Raw genomic sequence first — 19757 nt, 5'->3', positions numbered from 1 at the left:
ACAGTGATGTGACTGTAGGACAAGTTGCCAAGATAGGTTAAGGAGTCTCCATCCCTGAAAGTATTCAAATCCTGACTGAATATTGTACAGTGACTTTCTGGATGATGTTTTTCTGAGCAAGGGTTAGAACTAGATGGTCTCCAGAGGTCTCATTCAACCTTAAAATTTCTGTGACTCAGGTAACAAATATATTGGCTCTGGCTATGTATCTGTAAGCCTTTTGAAGACAAAATTAGGGGTTTTTCTTACTGGTTTAGTGCTTCTGCAGCAATATGAGCTCCCTTGTTGCAACAAGTGTCTTGAATGTTTTAAGATAAACTGTTAAAAGGTTTAGCTTCACTATTACACCAATCTTACTCTACAGGCAGTGTAAAAAACTTTTTTTTTTTTTAGCTCATCTTTGTCTTCTGAGAGGTGAACTAAGTTTTCTCTTCTGTTCTCTACTGATGGGATCCCAGGTAGGTAATCCTTAAACATCAGTAAGGAAGCATGTGCAGTCAATTAACCTGGAATTTGTTAGCAGGGATTATGTGAGGGGAGGAAGACAAGGGAATAGATAACACATAAACATTGAAAAAGTCACACTTGTCAGGAGTTTAGAAGAGAGCAGCTCTCTTAACTTTTGCTTTCTGACTTGTAACAGAAATATGGTGTTCGTGGTTTATTACCAAGCTTTCAAAAATAGCGACTTCACCTGAGAGGTCTCTGAATACAAAAGCAAATTGTGAGATTCCTAAGATAAACTGATTCCTGTGAAATATCTGTGGTCTGTCAGCCTTATCAGCTCTCAGAATTTCTAATTGCAAAGGAGATGAAGCAAAGTGCTGCTGACAAGCCATGTGGACAACCTACATAGTGTAACAGTGAAGAAGATCCTCTCCCTTTATTGGTGGCAAATCATTGTGGGATTTCTATGGATTGGTTGCTGTTGGCAGCACGTTTATTCCTCCTCAGGCTGGATGTTGACTTGGAGGGTGGAAGGATGGTAACAAAATGCTGAGGAGTCCACATTCCATTACCGATATCAGTAGTATGTCACCATGGACAAGAAACTTCAGTGTTCTGTTCCAGTGCCCCACCTATGAAACAGTAGGACAGCCTGTTCACTTGGTCTTTGAATTACATCCATTTTCTTGTTTCCCTACTAAAAAAAAGAAAAAGGCCAAGGATGGTCCTGTTCAGCCTTTTTATTAACACATCAATACCTCCATTTTGTCAGCAGCAGTTGTTAATTTTAGAAATATTTTTATTTTGTTCTTATTTCACTAATGAAAACTGGCTCTGAAATAAAGAGCATACACTTGTTTGGCCTCTTTGCCACTTTCACAGCAGAAAATGCTGCTAGGTTGGGAAAGATGATGAGCTCATACTGGTACTGAAAGAGTAAGAAATCAGCCCTTTACCCACAGAGTTATCACTTTTCTCTTGCCCTGATCACTGTTACAGTCTGCACCTCTGTCCAGCACACACACAGCAGGAAGCTGGTATTCATGCTCCATTAGGTTATTGACACGTCCTGTTCCTCAGGAACCTCCTGTGATCAGAGCAATTGAGCTCAACAGTTGAGTCTCTATAGAAATATCCCTGACCTTTTGCCTTGCAGTCAGTGGGGTGACCGTATGTGAATGCCAATTAAGAAACCATGGGCATTTTGACTGAGGCAACTGGGTCAAGCATAGCTTTGAGGTTATATAATCCCTTTTCCTATTAGCTTGTGAAAGTTGGAAGTACAGAACCATTCCTTTCCTACCTTCCCTTCACCAATGAATTTTTATTAATATTTGAAAGATGTCACTTTTTTTTGTAAAAGCAGATCATCATAATCAGCTACTTTCAAATCCATCAGTACAATATTTACCCTTCTGGAAGATTCATTATGGTAACAGAGACAAAAATATTGTGAAAATGGGGATCTTTTTCCTTCCTTTTGAGAATGAAAATGAGAAGATGAGTGCACTGAGGGTGATGGTAAGATTGAAATGAACACCTGCTTACAGTTCTGCTTAGTTCAGATGCTCCCTTAAGGTCAGCCTGCTTTCTGAATTGCAGCTGTTAGATTTTCTGATTTAAGTGGGGAAATTTCAATCGTATCAAGCAAGAAAGCACAGTGGCAGACATGGAACCAGATGAGCAAATGTCTGAGGAAATGAGGAAGAAGAATTCCCCATCTCTAAACTATAACACCAGCACAGCAGTAGGATTTGAAGCTTGTGCTGCACAGAGTAACTCCTGTACCAAGCCAGTGGATTTGCACAGAGGAAGTGCTGCTATCCACAGGGGCCAGCAGCAAAACAGCTTTAGTGTTTCCTATTTCCATTTGCTGAAGCTTAGTCAGCTTTGCCCTAGGAGTCTATGAGAACCCACTTACACATTTCCATCCTGCATTATTTTGTGATATATTGCTTCAAGTTTTAAATAATACATGAGTAAAATCAGATTGTTTTGTTGTATTGCTGGTGCGGTGAAGGTTTTGCTCATAAAATGGAAAATGGTATCAAAAGAAATTAATGTGACAGTCTCTCTGGCCTGTGCTCTTTTCTTGTTATGAGTGCAATGTACAGGGAGGGGTGGAAAAGGCAAAGATTTCTCTGGAAAAACATAGGAGAAGAATGGCATGGTAAACAATAAACTAATGAAAATGGAATAGTTCAACTAATGTGTCGCATAGTAACACAGACAAAAAAGTCTGCTGAAATATTCATGATGAAGAGAAGTCTCAAAAAATATGCTGTGAGGCATTAAGGGAGCAGAAAGAGATGTGTGAGGGGAATTCAGAGGATGTGAATGGGCTGACACTGAACATAGAGAAGGCTTCATTAGAAGGAAGCAAGTAAGAAAATGGAAATGAAGGGGTAGGCAAAGAGAGCTTTTTCACAAAAAGGTGATGCAAATCATTACCAGATAACGGGAGTTGATCTTTATGGGAGAATTTTAGAGTAGCTGTGGAAACTTGAACATGCCAGTTTTTGGAGACTAGGGCTAAAGGTGAAGGAGGTCAAGAAGACCTACTTTCAATGTGGGAAAAGCTCATTACTGGGGAAATTACACATCCCACAGAGGTGTGCCTTCTTGATTTTTTGGCTGGAGATAGGTGTTGGAGTCTGTGAGGGGTTTCAGTGCTCTCAGAATGTTTGGGGTCAGAAGAGACCTCTGGAGCCCATCTAGTCCAACGCCCTACTAAAGCAGGTTCACTTGGAGAAGGCTGCTCATATTCACGTCCTGGCAGGTCTTGAATATCTCCAGAAAAGGAGGCTCCACAGCCTCTCTCTGCAGCCTGTTCCAGTGTTCTGTCACCCACACAGTAAAGAAGTTTTTCCTCATATGCAGATGGAACTTCCTGTGTTTCAGATTGTGCCTGTTGTCCCTTGTCTGGCAATAACTTAACCTTGTTCACAGGCTGCTCATCTGACAAAGTTCTGAAGCAGTGGATTTCTGTTGCCTAATCTTTCGTATAGCCCTCTGAAAAGCTGCACTATGAGTGAATTTTCAGTTTGGAGTTAATGAATAAAGAATTTACTTTGATAGTGTATCATTTTGCTCATACTAAGAGAGAAGCTTCTGAAAGCATACAGTAATGCTTAGCTTGCCAGGAAAAGCTATTTCACTAATTCAGAAATCTCATTTTAGAGGTAAGTTCACGCCAGACCATTACTGCAATATTATACTCAGAGCACGTATGGGAGTGATTATATTTTAATCTTTGGTCTTGATGGGGGTCTGCTTCCTACAGCCTTTCAGTTTTAATTGCAGCTTGGAAAACATACAGGATCCCTGTAGAGTGACATTTATGCTGTTGTTTAACTTCTTGTCCTTGAGGCTGGCAGCTTGAGTAACACTGTTTCCCTAACCTGACATCTTGCTGAGAAAAAGTCTGAGTTTTGCCCCAGGAGCAGAGAGGAAACACGATGCCCTGTACACAGCAGTGTTCTGACTGCTAGTATACTTACAAATGAGAGGAGCAGCAAACCCTGCATTTTCTATGCTTCAGTGATTTCCTAGATTTTTTTTTTTTTTTCCCTGCTGTGGGGTCATGTAAGTTTTATCTGGTTTTATAATTTATAAGTAATATGACTAACACATTCAGGCTATGCTTGGGGAAATTGACCTGTGTTTAAAGGATGGGTTTGGCAAATGAGGACTGAGGCAGAGCCCCCATTAATTTTGAGATTGCACCACTTTCTCCTGTGTCTGGATGCTGGGGTACAGAATGGTTAAATGACTTGTTCAAGATACCATTTGTGTTTACAAGCACACAGCCACAAATCGCTTCTAAAAATAGCATGTACAAGTGATATTGACCCCAGCACTGAGAATGGCAGGCCCATAGATAGGAGCTTTTCTCAGGAGAGAAAAGTCCACAGGATGTCATCAACATCATTATGAGATGACACTGTAAAAGATGAAGGTGTGCCAGGTTTTAGGCTTGTGATGATATTTAATACTACACTTTTGGTTTTCAGAGAAGTCGTGAATACCCCACCCTGACAGTGTTCAAGGCCAGGTTGGATGGGGCCTTGAGCAACCTGATCTAGTGGTGAAGGGATGGGAATTAGATGATCTTTAAAGTCCCCACAAACCCAAAACATTCTGTAATCTGAAATTGAATAGATAGTGCTGGATGAAGAGACAGTCTACACATTAGGATCTGCATACATGTTGTGTAGATGATGGGGTAGGATGAGGGGCAGAGAAGGCCTTCACTTTGTGTATGCACTGCTCAGTAATAACTAAAGCACCAAATTATCAAGTGTTTTGATCACAAATCCAAAACACAGCCCTGTATCAGCTTCTATGAAAGGGAAAATGAGAATAATAAGCAAAATAAAGTACGACAGCAAGAAAACAGTTAATAACTCAGATGTCAGTTTAGTGGGAGTCAGTTAATGGTGGGAAAAAGTGACATTTTTTAAATTAACAGTGCTTTTTGCAAACTTTAATTTCTTTTTTTTTTTTTTTTTTTAATACATTTAAAATACATTTGTACTGTTCCTTTTGGGGTAGATGATGCTTAGATTATACAGATTTTAGAATTATATTGGACTAGGTGATTTTCACAGGTTCCTTCCAACTAAATAACGATATTGTAGTCTGTCTCTCTGTTCATCACCACACTTTAAACAAGCACAAAATAGTTATGTTCACTAAATCCTCCTGTTTATCTTATCACTGGATACTGGATTTTTTTACTCAAAATCCAGAGAGGAACATACTAACCTTACTTCACAGCTGTGTTTTAATATTGTTTGCTGCCAGCTGCTTGTAAATACCTGTAAATTGTAAAATGATTCTGATATATTCACCAAGACGTTTGAAGAATTATGACTGAAAGTGCAAACAGTAACCTATCCTTAGAGAGAGAGACACATATAGCCAGAGACATATGGTTTTAAGTTGAAATGATCCTTCTACCTCACTGTGAGAAAGCGTGCATAATTCTAAATTATGGAAAAAGAACAGGCAGTTCCCGCCACACTGAGAGCCAAGTTATGAATAGTTAATGACAGCATGCAAAGGCAGGGTTGGTTTGCAGTTTTAGGTGGCTTACCTTCTTTTTAAGTGGTTTTCCTGGGAAAAGGAAGGAACTCAAGTAATGTGAATGTAAGAAATGGAGAAAAGGAAGACCTGTAAAAACAGAGGAGAAAAATTTTGAAAAAGGCAATAATAAGTAGGTAAGTATCTTGATGACTTTTTGGTACAGAAATACTCCAAATGGTAATCTCAGTAAAATCTTTGGAATAGAATATATTTATATCTGTTTGTAGACTTCAATTCTTTCATTCATCTGGGGACTTTGATTATTCTTGTAGGAGTCTGGTATCTGTTACTGTTCCAAAATCTAACAGCATATGGAAAATCTGTTAGGAGACAGAAAACCGTGTTTGAATTAGGTTGGGATCTACTAGGAACCATAAGGATTTTCCTTCCTTTCCATTTGGTCCAGCTTCAGGAACAGAGATCTTTCTGCTATTCACAAAACACTGAGGGATGTCAAGTCAGCTGAGGCCTACTTTGTTTCGTCTAATTCTGTCTGATCAGCATTGTGTAATTGCACATATCTATGGTACAACCAACTCCATCATCCAGTTTTTGCCAATTCCTCCTGAAGATTAACAAGCAGTTCCTTGCACTGCTAAACTGTGATTCCCTGTAATGGGACAGGACAGTGTGTAAAGCAAAGCCAGTGCAGATGAATGCTGTGGTGATGTTGCTGAGAGTAATGGAACCACATCCCACCTGGGCCATTCAACAAGGTTGTGCCACAGGACCCCTCTCCCTGTGAAAGATACAAGGGAAATCTGCTTCTGCTGTGAGCATACAACAAAAACTCTTCCCTTCTTTTTCTGACTCTCTGGCCTCTTTTACAGTGGTGGTCTGTAAAGAAGATGCTCAGATGTGCCAGGCAGTTAGTCTGAAATAAAGGGAAGAATCACTTCTGAGCAGCGTTCAGTCATTCAGAAGGTGGATTCAGCACTTGCTGCCTGCCAAGTCTTTTGTGTGTATTTCTAGCTTTGAAAAGGTAGCTGCACAAATGGTCCTATGAACTCCCATATTTATTCCTTCTAAAGAATTGTCAAATCGGATTCAGAACTGTAATGAAATACAGTGAGTTTGCATTTTTGTCTTTATATATGCCTTCTAGCTGCCAGTCTTATCTATTCAGCCTGGATCCTGAGAAGCTGTCCAAGTTGTTTTTAATTTGTGTTGTCAACAGAAATATTTTGCTTACGGAAATTACATGGCCCTTCCTCTGCAAGGCCAAAGACTGCAGTCATTAGGAAGCAGCTACTGTTCCTCTGGCAGATATGTACAAACAGGTGAAGATTCTTTCTCTCTAGTATATCAAGGACTACTTGAACTTGTCCTTTTCTTGATTGTGTTCCTCCTGACACAGTTTTACCAATTAACTGCAAGCGATTTTCTGTAACAACTTATTTTCAAGGCCAAAAGTCTTTGCATGTCAGTCTTGTTGGAACTCCACTCCAAGACTGCTTAGAAAACATCTTGTGTCACGTGCCTCACTGCCAGGCCACATGTCAACTTAAGGAGACTCACTTTTTTTTTTTTTTTTAATTTTTTTTTTTTAGGCCTATCACTGTCTGAGTTTGTCTAGACCTGTTTGTGCCACCTATGTATTCCTCTTTTTCAGTAGGATATAGTATTTTGGGGTTTTCATTCTTACAAAAAAAATTTCTCACTGTTACAATTTTAAGTGGAAACTTAAAATATCAACAAGATCGGGTATTCACCAAGAGCTTAAAAATATTTTTAAAAAATATATAGCTATTTATATTTATACTTAATATAATTAAATTAATTAATATATATGGGTGTTGTTATTTTCATTAATATTATTTGATTATTAATTAATATGTTTGATAATTAATACCGACTAATGCTAATAAAAATAAGATGAAATTGAGATGGAAGACCAGCTAGAGGTCTAAATAAACACTGGGCTTAGAGGAGAAAACAACAGTCAATGTTTCATTTTGCTGTGTGTATCCATATGTACAAAACATATGCACCTATTTCTCCTCATTTTGCACAAATTAAAAATTTCATGAGCTGAAGCATTAAAACACCTCAGAATAATTTGGTGTTTAATGGGCTAGGACTTGGAACTAGTTAAAAACATATTATTGCCAGAGATGCCATTTTAATTGCTTTTTGATAGTGAGCTGAACTGGACAAGACTTTCTGTACATTGTTGAACAGGGAAAGATTTGGAAAATTAGCTATTCCATTTGGAAGTCCAAAAGCGCTCTCTTAAGCCCTCACCATGGCACATAAGATAGATTTGTAAAAGACTTTTGGCTTTGCCTTCTGTTCAAATGCATTGTGGTTTAGGAAGTATCTTCCTCTTAATTTGCCTACTTGTTACTACTCACCTCTAGTCTCAAAAATTTAGAGGTAGCCTCATAAAATACTATTTGGTTTAATTATATTGAGAAAAGTTAGGACAGATATACTAGGGTCGGGAGAAAGAGAAAGCCAAGTTCTCCATCTGAGGTGGAGTTGTGAAAGTATGGCTGGCAGAGAGCACTTAGAATTGAGAACTTTGTGCCTGAGCAATGGCCAGGTGGAGAAAAGGGTGAAATTTGCCTAATGTTTTCCTCTAGAAATGGTTACCTAGCTCTTGTGAGTGAGAAGAGTAGGGAAGAGAAAGTATTTTTGCTATCATGAAGAATCATCATCAGTGTTTGCTGGCTTGTTTTCAGGATGAAGACTGAACTACGGCAATGCCCAAGGCTGTTGGACTTTGATTAGTGCAGTTGGTCAGAGCATGGTGCTAAAAACACCAAGGTCATGGCTTTGGTCCCTTTACAGGCCATTTACTCAAGGGCTGGACTCGATGATCCTTGTGTGTTGCTGCCACCTCTGAATACTCTGTGATTCTCGTGCCTTTGCTTTGAAGTTCTGAGGGCTTTGTGCAAAGGCTTTCTCTGAAATAGAGGATTTAAGTTGTTCTGCAAGTGAAAATGAACCTTGGTGATAAATCTGCTGTTTAATATTACTTCAGTAATTGTATAATTTAGCACCTTTCACCATTGTTCTCTGGGTACTATATGAAATTAATGATCATTTGCTTATTGATAAAGAAATTTAATTGTAGAGATAGAATTGCCCATTTTTATTGGCAAGTTCAGTAGTTGTGAATTGAGAGCTGAGTTCCTGATGTCTATTAGGGCCTCTCATAAAATACTTCTGATACTTTAATCAGATTCTATCTAAGAGTAGTAGTAGTTCATAAACTTGTTGAAACTTTGTGCAGGATAGATTTATCTTTTCTGAATAAATCAGGTTCATTTTTTCAGTCATTGTTGAAGAAATTACTCAAAGAATTTCACATTGAAATTCAGAAACTTTTCCTAGGATACACTTTAGTATTGAAAAGTGGAGTGATCAGACATACCAAGTTGTCCTAATTAAGTGCTAATTTTAATTAAAGACTCCACCTGAAAGCAAAAGTGCTTGTTTTGTAAAGGTAAACAATTGCTCACTATGTTCTTGATAATTTCAGTAGCTACCCATACAGACTGTTGTAGTGCATCCATAGGTATTGTGGGAAGGTAGGATAGAATGGAGATGGAGAGATTTAAAAAAACCCCACCACAATAGGCCTTTTAGACAAGTGCAAGTCGTGTTGAAAAAAAGGAGTTGTATTGCAGGTGGGATTTTTACCTATTAGTTGGTTATTACCTTTTATATAATTATTAATCATATATTCAGGATTCCTATTGTTCAGACCCATTCTTATGTAAAAAGACAAGGTTAAGGTAAATTGGAATATTTCATGCAAGGATAAGAGAGAAAGTAAATGTAAATATAGGTAAGTCTGTACAACATATACAAGTAAAGGCAATTTGAGAGCATTTGCTAAAAAATGTAGCAAGTACTCTCCTTGTTTGTGTATGCTGAACATAACTTAATGGGGATGACATGCCTCATTTCTTCCCTGTGCTCTAGTTTAGACATAACTCCTTTGTTTGCCTTTTAAACAGTGCTCAGTTTATTTGAATTCTTTCTGATTGACGAAAACAAGGCTGCCTTAAAAAATGATGGGGGTCACTCATTTAACTGGTATTAGCTAGTTTTACTTACTGCTTGTTTTAAATCTCAGCATTTGTCATCATGGTTAGACTTGGAGGATGAAAATCTTTCATTCTCAGAGGCAGAAAATAATGCATGGATGTGCTCAGTTTTTGAGAAGTCCCTGTCCCTCTCACAAATTACAGACATTACACATCTAAGATGAACTCCACTTGTAGCTGAGCAAATACATATGTGGAAAGGATTTACATGATTTGTTCGTGTTAATGCTCCTCTGACAATGAAGTTTCAAGAAGAACCTTTCCCCAGATGAAGATCTGGGCTGGTGCAAAGCATGGATGAGTAGGCATGCCAGATTTACCTGGCAGGTGCACATTGACTCTGCTACATGTTTCACTACATGTAGTGGGCCACGATTTCCAGTGATGGCCATTGATCCTGACTGAAAGATCAGGATCTCTCTTACCTCCCTAGTTCAGTGGGAATACAAGCAAGATTCCACCTTAACTTCAGTAACTGATTCAAATCCTGTTGAGCTCTAGGTGAGGCTTCAACTATTTCCATGCAGCTGAAACTTGAACAGAGAAGTGAAAGTGAACAAATTATATGTAGCTGGGGAAGAAAGAAAACAAGGACTTTATTTCATTGAATTAATACCTGGGGGCTCACATACAAATCTTTTACATTTGCTTTTCTCTATTTTACTGATTTGCTCTGATTCACAGATGAGCATGTTTGATTGTCCTTACATATATATGTGGAACTTTGAATTACAGTAAACTCAAGAGAACAACATGATGGGAAATGCTTATGCAACCCATATCAGAGAAAGTTGCTAATATGAGTCTCAAATAGCCTCAAACTATTGCAGTTAAAGTGAAGTGCCCTAGAAACTTTGTGACTTCACTTGAGTGACCAGCCTGAAGGAAGGTCACATCGTGCTGGGAGGTGATCTGGCCTGACACACTGAAACCCTTTTCAGACTGAAAAATAGAAATGTTCTCAGCAACTGAAAACAGAATATAGTTTATGCTAATTTTCTTTCTTTTGCTCTCAGTGGTGGACTCACTTTCTTATAACAAATTGTCTTTGATCCAAAACCTCAAAACTTGTCCATCATGAAGACATGCAGCCAGCATTGCCTTTTTTTTTCTTAATTTCTTTGTATAGAAATAGATAGTGTATGTGTACATATATGCATATGTAAATTTGAGAGTGTATGTATGTGTATATATATTTTGTGTGTGTGTGCATTTGCAGAAGTAAAATTGTGCCCTGTTACAGACTGATTTGGAAGGAGAGTTTATTTCCATTTTTAGGACATTTGCGTTCTAGATTTCACCACATTTTAATTTTGTCACCTCGTAGGCAAGTGGAGTGCATGAGAATAGGAACACAGATTAAGAACTGCTTCAAGAATAAGGAAAAGGAAGCTGATTTTGTGTTATCCACACATTGGGGAGTACAGTTTACTTTCCACCTGACCACAAATAATTTGGAGATTTCTATAAATAAATCTTAGGGAATGTGAAGAGTACTTGTCAGTGCTGGCTGGGGTTTTGGCCTTGGAGGGCTTGCTGTATCCAGCAGTACATAGAGCCAATGCTGCAATGCTGCTCCAGCTCCATGTTCCAGGTCCAGCCAGTAGGGAGTCTGAACATGTGCCTCCAGTAGATGCACACATACACACACATATATTTACATATACATATAGCCAGACACACAGATCAGTGCAGACAGAGACTCTCAACACTCACACAAACAGCACTGATGGCCTCATCCTATTCCCTTCCTTGGCTGACCAGGATAAAAGTACATTATTGGGAAATAAATACATATCCCCCAGCAGTGACCCTGTAGGTGATCTCAGACAGGGTATCCTGATGACTCAGAGATGGATGTCACTCCTAGTCCTTGCGGCTGAAACCCTTGTGGGATGTCCTAAGGCACCCAGGGCAGGGAGAGATGTCTCTGACTGGGTGATCAGGGTTCCCTCCTGTAACGACTGAGGTATGGACCCAGACTGGCAGGGAAACTGAATCATTTATTCAAAAGAAATGAGCTGGTTTTATACACTTTTTCAAGGCACAGTATTTCCTTCCTTGGTAATTCTCACTGCATGACTTATCCCATGTTGCCACATCAGCAACACACTTTCTAAATGTCCTTCGATGGGGTGATCATGTGCTGTTCACCCACCTGTCAGCTCCTGGCAGGCTCCTCTCTGTAGGGGTCTGCCTGTGACACCTCCGGTGGAGACAAGCCTCTGTGTGCTGCGATGTGCTGCTATGTGCCTCTTCTGCAGGCACATCCCACAGCCCGCAACCCAGTTCTATCTTATCTCTCCCCACACCCTCCCTCACAGCTCTAGGCTGGTCTGCTCCTTCATGCCTGGAGAAACCAGCTTTTTATACCCATCCTAACAGGGCTGATGGTCAGGTGCTGATTCACTGCCTAAAGGATTAGCAAGGTTAACAAGTTTCTCGAGCAGTTTTCAGTTAAAATTATTATCCATCTTTTCAGAATTTCCTATTTTTAAAATTTTAATTCAGCTATTTTTCATGACCTAAGCAAATGTACTGAGGTGCAGTGTGGTATTAACTAATTGCTTTTCTTTCTCTAAGATGTGTCTGCATGGCTCTGTGGTACTGTAATAATTTACATGTGCTCATAAAACATTTCAGAGCCCTAAAAGTACTGTAAAACTTACCTCTACATTGCCTCTTCTTCAGATGTTCAGAACTGACTACTTAAGAAAAGAGTTAACAACTACTATTTTGTGTTTAAACTCAGTAAGGAAGATGAGGGACTTCATGGTCACAGGCTTCAAGTCAAGTGCTTGTAGTCTTCAAAAACAGCATTATGGAAATAAAACAAGACTGCAGTCATTAGCACTGAAGGAAACCTTCTTTCCCCAACTCCTCACAATAGTGTTTTTTCATGCTCACTGCTGTAAAATAACAACCTCTCTTAAATTACCCCAAGAATTTCTCTTTTTTGAGATTGTGTTCTGATAGGCATATAATTACAGTCAAAACAACAGCAAAATACTGTGATTTCAGTTTGAAATTTAATTGCCTTACCTGCGTAATCATTGCAGGAGAAATTAGGCACAGGTGTAGAGCAGACAGAAGGTTTCTTTTAACTAAAATGATTTCCTTTCTCTTGACTGTATTGAACATATGCATTTCAGGGCTCCAGATTTTGAGAAGATCTTACTTTATGACTGAAGAGTGTGTATGCATATTTTTTAATGGATATAGGCAAAGATTTATTGTCATTTTTCTTTGAAATGTCTAAGTAAAACAGTCCTCTGCTGGAAATGTCCATTCTGCGCTGCTGCTTCTGCAGCTTATTTATCGAATCCTGGAACTCAAAGTTTTGGTTTTAATAAGGTTTGCTCTTTAAAATTAAGGCAGCACATAAATAATCTTGTGGCATTAAATCAAAGTAGTTGTCATGCTTGTCAAATGTCTGTAGTCTGCACAATTAAAGGCCCTCTAAGGGAAGCAGGGGTGGGGGGCAGTAGGGTTTGAAAGAGAATTTACAATGAAAAAGAATCTCCTCTTAAACAATTGACAGGATGTTAATGAGGTCAGAACAAGCAGAAAAGAGTGGATATTTTTGCTTGGTAGCTAATGCAAGAATGCTTAAGCTTTATCAAGAAGGAAATGGGAAGATTAAAAATCTGCTTGTTTCATACACATGGAGATTGGTCCCTCTTCAGTACTCTGTCCCACTTTCCCCGGGGTAGCTGTTAGAAGGTGACCTGTCCCTAGAGTTCTTCATTAAGATTCATCCCTTAATCTGAAATCTAATATTATATTCTTCAGAGTTTTTGAGAAGAGGGAGAGGGTTTTCATTTTTGTTTGTTAATGATCTGGGGTTTTTTAAATCTAAATCTAGAACTAACTTTCAGAAATCATTACAAAAAAATGTATTTGATCTTATTGATGAAAAGCAGGCAAATGAAATCTTTCATGGTTTGTCTTGAAAACTCATGTCTCTACTGGAAAAAAGAGGGCTTTCTTAATGTGGCAGCCCATTTTTCAACATATAGAATGAGCAATGAATATTTGTTCTTCTCATTTTTCTTGCCTCAGGGATGCTGGATGATAATACATTATGGAGCTGTTTTATGATCTTTTAAGGTGTTCGGGGACAAGTACATATTTAATCATTCAGTTGTCTGACTAGACATGGCAGAATTAAATGTGTTCCTAGAAGACATGCCTTCAAATACCTACTGAGTGTTAAACAGGAGAGTCTGTAGAAGAGGTGGTCATCTTATTAATAAATAACATCTGAAGAGGATCATCTCCCTTTCATAGGATTGACTTTTATCGTGTGGTCCCCTCCACTGGGGTTCTTACTCTTTGAAATGGCAGAAGAGAAAAGCTGTGTCTTCCATTCAGATTTTATTCTCTTGCTGGCTTGTTTCTTAAAAATTTCTCCCTTTCTTGGGATTTTATGAGGCAGACATTTCAAAATACTTTTTGAATCAGATAGATGGAGAGGAACACAGTATCTGTAGGAAAAAAAAAAAGGATTAAGTAAATACAGAATAATAGTTTGCATGTACAGAATTCAATGTTAGCTTTTAGGCTTTTCAAAGCACTATGTGAAATTGTTGCCACACAGGTTCTGTAAGCAAAGCTCTGCATGACTGATAGAAAATACTGAACTACTGCTGCTGCATGAGGAAAGGAATACTGTTTAGGTTTAAATATGCCCTTTAATTTTTTTTTCTTGTTTTCTCAAGAGGTCATATTTCATCTAAATATTCAGAAGACAAAGAAAAGAGAGAACAACCAGTCTGCAGTTGCAGATTTGGCTTACTAAAGCATAACTATGTTTCTGAAAATTGTTTCATGCTTGTTCAATTCCCAGGTGGCTTACTATACCTGTAAATATTAACACAGCTGTTTCCTAGGGAATTATACTGCTTTAAATCAGGTAATAAGACAAAATGTTGCCTGTGGAAAGGTCTTGTTCAGTACATTTGTACCCAAATGCCTACCAGAAGTTTGCATTAATAAATCTGCTTATAGTTGGAATGACTTGCTCACTCATACTAGCTCAGTGTTGTCCAATGTGGGGTAAGACAATTCTTGCAAGCTAAAGTGATCTGGTCAAATACAACGTAGAAAGCTCATTACTTTTTCTCTCAGATTAGTCATGAGAAATAAGTGGTTCAAGTCTGTGCTGTTCTTTGAGAATCCAAACCCTTTTTTTCAAAGCCCAAAGGCCTGCAGTGCCTCTGAACTAATTTAGCAAGAAGTTGTGTCATCTACCAAAAGATTTTCAAAGACACCACTCTATCCCTTCCCATGACAATAAGCGTCACTCCTACTTCATCTGGAATGAACAAAGTTGATTTAATCAATCTTAATCCTGAGACAATCTGAAAAAAAGAAATTAGATTGTCAAATGTTATTGGATTGAAAAAGAACACATGCCAGAGTATCAGTCTACAGATGTCACTGTCATCAGCTCATTGTCTTACAGTTCTTCCAAGCAACTTTTTTACAAAGTTGAACACAGAGCCTGTAGCCCCCTTTGGGACTCCTCTCTGTAGGACAAAAGTTTGTTCAAACCATCCTCAACAGCCCTTTGATTAGAGGCAACAAGGCCATCTGCAAGTTAACTTCAGGTCTGTTTCCTCTTTAAAATGGCTGCCTGCTCCTCCACAATGTTGGATAAAATGGTAGGCAGTATAATTAACTTGATCAATCACTAGTCTTTCATCTAAGAGGTCTTGAAGAGGTTTAGTTTTGGTATCAGAACATGAGTAGTTGTTTAAGAATAGCTAAATGTGTTTTTCTAAAAAAAAGGCAAAATCCAAGAAAACTTGTTTCAGATGAATGCTTTATGAAATACTTTCTACTAGGTAAGGTAGGGGAGGCTGCAAATGTGAGTGGGGAGATAGACAACCGTAGCTAAAGTGACACTTTTGTTGGGAGCATATTTGAACGTTGTTTATCTTTTTAACTCAAGGATTTATATATCAGGAAGGATTACCAAGTGGTTGTTTTGTGATGTTTCAATGCACAAATAAGTATGACTTTGAACTTCTGCTTTTTAATTTTGGCTACCAATCACTTTCTATCAAAACTGACTGTAATGGAAAAGTGATATTTTCTAAAATGAAAAATTTCATGCTTGTTTTCTTCTGTCCATGGCACCACTTAAGTGATGAAAATCTCCCAAGGATATATTCCACTACATTTTATCTTGTACATGAGGAATGCATCTTCAAGAGATCTACTTGAGCTTAGAGGGGCATATGAATCACAAAGTCCATTCTGGATAAGCATTTTTATTTTACTTAGGGGTTTGTTTTCATTTGATTGTTTATTTGTTTTGCTATGTTTGTCACTAAGCTTTCCTAAAGAATATGCTCTTTCTCTATGGTCAAAATGCATATTCAGTGTTAAGAAAAAGGGGCAGATATTTTGGAAACATTTTTAATTCAGGCATAAAAAATTACTTCTGGTCATCTATCTAAAATAATACAAAATAGAAAGCCTTAGGAAACTGAAGTTGTGAATTACCAGCAATTTGAATCCATAGGCTGCCTTTTTCAGGCTCCAAGGCCTCTAATCATTCTCCAGTCTCTCCTGGCATTGGCTCCTTTCTTTTCTTTTCCCTTCCTTTTTTGTCCTTTCATAAGTTATTTGAAGAGATCACCTTCTTAGTTATTTTCAAGTGCTGGTATTTTTAAAGGCCAAAATTTTTCTCTGAGGGTAGGGATTTTATCTTGAAAATATGGTCCTAGTAGAAGTTCTAGAGGCTATTTTTGTTTTCATTGTGTAATTACAGCTAGGCTTGTGGGCATGTTTAAATATGGTCCTGAAAAAATAGTTATCACTGGGCTTGGTGTATGAACAGCTGACACAGACAAGCACAATCTTGTGTCAGGCATATTGACATAAATTTTCTTAATTAATGCAATTTTTTAGAACTGGACAGGCCCATTGGGGATTTTCAACAGTATGAGATCTGTACTCTTAATTCCTAATCACAACTGCATTCTTCCGTGTTTGATGACAGATTGTCAAGTGAGCAGGTGCAAAAAAGCAAAAATAGATTATGTACTCTGTGTTTGTAAATGAGTGGATGTGTTTTGTCCTTGTTTTGATTGATGAAAGCTTTATTCCAGGAAAGGTTATTCTCAATTTGTTACTTATACCTTGGATGAGCAGCATAGACTAGAAAATGCTTTTCCAAACCAACTTTCTCTACAACCAGGGCCTGTACAAGTGAACTTTCAGGCTTTAAAGGGAAAGGGAAAGGGAGACAAGTGTCCAGCACAGATGTTCTCATCTGTGTGTTTTCAACCAGGAACAACCCCCTCCTTTGCAACCACACCTTCACAGGACATAGATAAACTCACTGGTTTCTGCTCTATGTTTCACCTCGGCTTAAGCTCTGAATCCATCCACAGCTGTGGTCTATGCACAGATTTAGAGGTTTATACCTCCCCATGTCAGTCCACTGGAATGAGGAACTTCCTAAAACACAATAAAAGAAGTAGGTCCATTGTTTGTGTTTTTGTGTAGAAGTAAATTAAACTTAGGACTCTGACTTTTTTTTAGTTTTTTTTTTTTTCCTGAAGCTGAAGAGATATTTTTTATCATTATTCATCATTTCTATAACCGGCCTTTTTGTTTTCTTTCTAAACACTGACTAAGTGCTCAGTCAATGACTGCAGTAAAACCACTTAATTTTGAAACTCAATAAGACCATAAAATTTAAATATATTTTTGATACTGTAGTAAAATTACATTTTATGAGCTTTCTGGAAAAGAAGGATGTTTCCTCAAGGTCCTTACCTCAGCTTCGTATTTTGACTATAATAACTTTTGTTCTCAGGATTTATTTTCACTCATACATGTTAAGTGAGCCAGTTCAAAGGATGGTTGTGTCACTGAGGTGCAAGAGTATGTATGAAGGGGAACAAGCTCAAAATTCCTGTTACTGTTGTTGAAGACCTTGTATCATGGGGCTACCACCCTGCTGTATAATTGTTTTCTTTTAATTGGTGTTCATCCCTGTATGCAAAAGCAAAAGGAAGTGGTTGAACTTGGTTATAACCAAGTATAAAAGCTATAGAAACTAGCAGCTCTATTTAGAGGCAATGTAGTTCAAGTCTAATTTGCAAAAAACCACGAAACCTCAAACATTTGCTCTTGTGCTGTATCATATAAACAGCTTTGAAAGATTTTTTTGTGTTCTGCTTTTGGCTTTATTTAGAGTATCAGCTGTTCAGATGCTCACTTTCAAGTCAGGTGCTTGAGGTGGCATTTTCCCTTTCTGGTTTGCCACGTCAAGCAGCTGAAGACTTATGTGAAGATGCTGTTTTTCCAGCAGGAGGACTCTGACAGTCTGGAATTCCCATTTATGCCCAGCTGGCTGCCTTACCAGCTGTAGTTTGATGGTTACTGCAATTAATTTACACATAATATAAAGGCTTCACTGTGCACTGCTGGGACAATTTACACCTAGCTGGCAGAACAATCACCTTTGTATTTACAGTGCTATTCCTGCACTGCCATGTCTGACCTTGCTGATAAATCTGTGTCAGACAAGTGTACAGGAACCAGTAATTCACCAGCTGTCACCATTGTCAAACTGAAATCAGAATTGATACCTGGATTGATTTAAAAGGGAAAATTCTTCATCTTAATGACTCAAAGTTAGCTTTTGGTCAGGGAGAAAAGAATAACATAGGGAAAATTGGCCTTCAAAGACATAATTTCCTGTGGAAGAGTGTATTATTTTTTTGTCTCCTAAGTATTAGTACTGGTTTAGTTAATTATAGGTTTATAATTAATGGCTTGAGCCTGAATGCAGATACACACACTTGTAAACTACCATCTACATGCCCATATTTAAAACAATCTAACTTGCTTTTCTCTAATGTAAACATTCTGGATTTGGAAGGAAGAAGTGCTGCAAATGATCACCTGGTGTCCTATAATATAATTAGCCAAGATTCAACAAGAAACTTGTGTGACTATATGGATTTGAAAATGCTTGTCTGAGAAGAATCAGTATTACAACCTGGTTTCCAGAACATTTGGGTAAGTTATAGACCATATTTATCAGCACTTGATCACTATGCAAAAAATGTAGAGCATCCTGGAAGTGAGAGAAGCAGCAACAGCTGGATACCTGACTCTATTCGTTAGGGTACTTGCCAAAGATACTCTTCATTTACACATGTGCTTCTAGAGTAGCTCTCCCTCTTCAACATACTTCTGGGACTTTTTGATGCAAACACTACTAAGGGAATCCCAGATGTATTCCTCAGGGTATGCCTACTGGATGCCCTCAACAGATCAGGCATCTTAAGAGGGTGGTTCGACCCACATATGATCTGCACTGCTTTCTAGATTGTATCTTACTGACAGGAAAGACCCTGATTTTCTCATTTGCTTAAATTTCTAACTTCTATGAGATCTCTGTGTGTTAGACATTTAACCCTGCATTTAGCTTTCTACATAATGCCCTGACAGAAACCTCAGAGGCATAAAATGTTCAAGAATCAATTCAACAGTGCTCAAAAAGGAGTTAAGTCTGACCAACTAGAGCCAGTTTGTGCTAGGTTTCAGACTCTTTGAGAAAAAAGCTCTTTCAATAGTTATTTCAGTGTTACCTAGCAAAAGGTCTGACCTTTGCAAGGGTTTCTAGATCACCTTTAAGACCTTAAATGTCACTAAAACCATTAAAAAAATCACTAAATACAGATGCGTAATTCTATTCTCAGAATCAAAATTCTGGAAAAGTGCTTGTCTGGGTTTCATATACTGGGAGTCACTGCTTTGCTATGTAGAATCTTTAATAGCTGACTTCAAAACAGAAGAACTGAATTGGTATAAATTATGAACAGAGTGGAAAAGCTATCAAAAATGCACAAAAATCTTGCATACAAAAAATGCATATTAATTTAAAATGCATTAAGTATTCAACATGTTTCTGATGGGAAATTATCCCATTTTATCCCAATACATTTCTGAAATAAATTTTATTTTTAAAATCATAATGCATGAGGATGGAGACTATTTTTGTTATAAGACCATGCTATTCTGAGAATGCCAGAAGAGGCAAAGTGCCTGCTTTTAATTTTCAATCCACTTTTCTGTTTAAGTGTGTTATTGCAATTATAAAATAGTAAATGGTTTCACAGAAAAATTTGACTG

The sequence above is a fragment of the Aphelocoma coerulescens genome, chromosome 3 (genome assembly GCF_041296385.1).
Source record: "Aphelocoma coerulescens isolate FSJ_1873_10779 chromosome 3, UR_Acoe_1.0, whole genome shotgun sequence".
NCBI classification, from domain to species: domain Eukaryota; kingdom Metazoa; phylum Chordata; class Aves; order Passeriformes; family Corvidae; genus Aphelocoma; species Aphelocoma coerulescens.
Note: the sequence above shows the minus strand (reverse complement) of the source record.